Source organism: Ovis aries, chromosome 1, assembly GCF_016772045.2.
Source record: "Ovis aries strain OAR_USU_Benz2616 breed Rambouillet chromosome 1, ARS-UI_Ramb_v3.0, whole genome shotgun sequence".
Lineage (NCBI taxonomy): Eukaryota > Metazoa > Chordata > Mammalia > Artiodactyla > Bovidae > Ovis > Ovis aries.
In genome coordinates, this window is record NC_056054.1 from 208,851,164 (window position 1) to 208,853,943 (window position 2,780).

General features: G+C 39.4%; 1 non-coding gene across 1 annotated transcript; it reads left to right on the top strand.

Annotated features, from left to right (window-relative positions):
• Positions 1 to 486: 486 nt before the first annotated feature.
• Positions 487 to 559, top strand: TRNAG-UCC (transfer RNA glycine (anticodon UCC)). Its single transcript has one exon. It is a non-coding gene; the product is annotated as a tRNA-Gly (tRNA).
• Positions 560 to 2,780: the final 2,221 nt, after the last annotated feature.

A 2,780-nucleotide genomic window follows, 5' to 3' on the forward strand; every position in this document is an offset into this window, starting at 1 on the left:
TATGCACAGCATTGTTTGGAGATGGTCTTCTCTCCCTGGCTGCATAAGAATTATTTGGGTAAGGTTTTGATTTGAAATATTTAGTGTATTAAATACTACTGGCAGTTATTTGAATGTGACTAAAGCAGAGTAGCAAATCTTTTCCAACAGTGTATGATGACATAATTAAAACATAGTTTGTCAGATGAGACTATTATGTTCTGACAATAATGTCCCAGTCAAGTGAAAATAAAGGGGAGCAGAGATGAAATCCCACTGAGGATGAGTTCAGAAATATGTGTCTAGATTAATTTTGGAATCTTGATAGTTAAGATAGAACTGATCTGACTTGTTAAATCTCCTCTGCCTCCTTCCACAGGTCACTGTCATCTTTTCTCAAGTGATGGCTCCTCTTTCATTCTCTGCTTTAGTATGCTGGTGTTTTTTTCATCTCCAGTGAGAAGTGATTGGACTTCTTTTCATACATAAAAATGTAGACTTCGGACTTCCCTGGTGGTCCAGTGGGTAAGATTCTGCACTTCCAGTGCAGGGAGCCCAGGTTTGATCCCTGGTCAGGGAACAGGATCCCACATGATGCAGGGCACAATAAAAAAAAGGTAACCTTTTACATCTTAAGGTTTGCAGTTAGTTCTCTAGAGTTACATCTCTTTGAATAAGATAAAAAAGGTATATTATTCAATACTTATAGACCTGGAGTTTCCATTTTTCTGGCAAAGGAGAAGTGGCTTTGAATACTTAGAAATTACTCTGCTCTGAGATTTTTTTTTGCTGGAGGATTACCCTTTCATAAGTTTAGACCATGGAGGGGATCTTTCCAGGTTCTGTGTTCTACAGAATACTGTGAATGTTATTTATATTTTGATGTCAGTTAGAAGACAGAAGAGTAACATAAATGATCCAGAATACATCGTAACTGGTATTGCTATTGCTGTTGTTGTTCAGTTGCTCAGTCATGTCCTACTCTTTGCGACCCCATGGACTACAGCACTCCAGACTTCTCTGTTCTTCACTATCTTCCAGAGTTTTCTCAAACTCATGTCCATTGAGTCAATGATGCCATCCAACTATCTCCTCCTCCATTACCCCCTTCTCTTTCTGCCCTCAATCTTCCCCAGCATCAGGGTCTTTTCCAATAAGTTGACTCTTCCCATCAGGTGGCCAAAGTACTGGAGCTTCAACTTCAGCATCAGTCCTTTCAATGAATATTCAGGGTTGATTTCCTTTAGAATTGACTGGTTTGATCTCCTTGCAGTCTAAGGGACTCTCAAGCATCTTCTCCAACACCATGGTTCAAAAGTATGAATTCTTCAGTGTTCAGCCTTCTTCACAGTCCAGTACTCATGTCCATACATGACTACTGGAAAAACCATAGCTTTGACTAGATGGACCTTTGTAAGAAGAGTGATGACTTTGCTTTTTAATATGCTGTCTAGGTTTATCATAACCTTTCTTCCAAGCAGCAGGCATCTTTTAATTTCATGACTACAGTCACCATCTGCAATGACATGGGAGCCCAAGAAAATAAAGCCTGTAGAGTGTTTACATTTTTTCTCCATCATAGTCACCACTATGAAAGGAGGTAAAAGAAAATGGGATTACTAACTACCATAAAAGAATCACATTGTATGTAATGCTGCTGCTGCTAAGTCGCTTCAGTCGTGTCCGACTCTGTGCAACCCCATAGACGGCAGCCCGTCAGACTCCCCCGTCCCTGGGATTCTCCAGGCGAGAACACTGGAGTGGGTTGCCATTTCCTTCTCCAATGCCTGAAAGTGAAAAGGGAAAGTGAATTTGCTCAGTCGTGTCTGACGCTTAGCGACCCCATGGGCTCTGTCCGTGGGATTCTCCAGGCAAGAGTGCTGGAGTGGGGTGCCACTGCCTTCTACACGCATGTAATGAGTTTTCAGCAAGCATGCTACTCATCCCTTTTCTCCATGACGTTGGTGCAGACACAGTGGAGAAACAGTGACGATCATGATCTGAGGAAGCATGAAATTACTGTCTTGTTTTAAACAAATGAGTTTTCAAACTAAAAATTAATTTGTGGAAGCCTTTTAAAAATGAATACGTATATGAAACCACCATTTTAGGCAAAAAAAGTAGAGCTCTTTGCTGCTTGTGTGGATTGCTGTGGTTGAGGGGCTGAATCTGGCTTACTTAGCTACCTGGGTCTGCTTTCCCCATGCCTGGTTTCTCTAGGTAGTGTTTGCAAACACCTTCTTACAGTTTCAGAGAAAATTTACATCTTACTTGGCATCATCTTACAGTAACATATTTTAAAAATAAAATTCTAATTTAGAAAATATCATTCTTTATTTCATGTATGTTGAGAGTCTCTATTAACTGAAAGAGAAAACCCACTTTCTGACCTTGCTAGATAACAGTGTATTATCTGAACAGATTTCATAAGTAGGTTAAATAGCTTCACCTATGATTACATTTGAAGGGTGTCAAAAGGCCCCTAGGCAAAAATATCTCCCTTACAAATTAGAGGTCACACTTGAAAGAGAATTCTGTAAGGACCTTTGATTTAAGTGGTTAAGTAATTACCTTATCTGGGCAGGTAATATATTAGCAGGAAATTCAATCTAATTCAGTGTGAATGTGTTGAATGTCTATGATGTACAAGGTATTGTATTATCTTTTAGGAATACAAAGAGGAATAAAGCATCTTTCCCTTAGAAGTTTATGGTTTGGTAGTGGATTCTGGCAAGTGTAGTCTACTTAAATGATGTGATTTTTGTTTATGGTAGGAAGAAACATTTTGATGAATGATACTG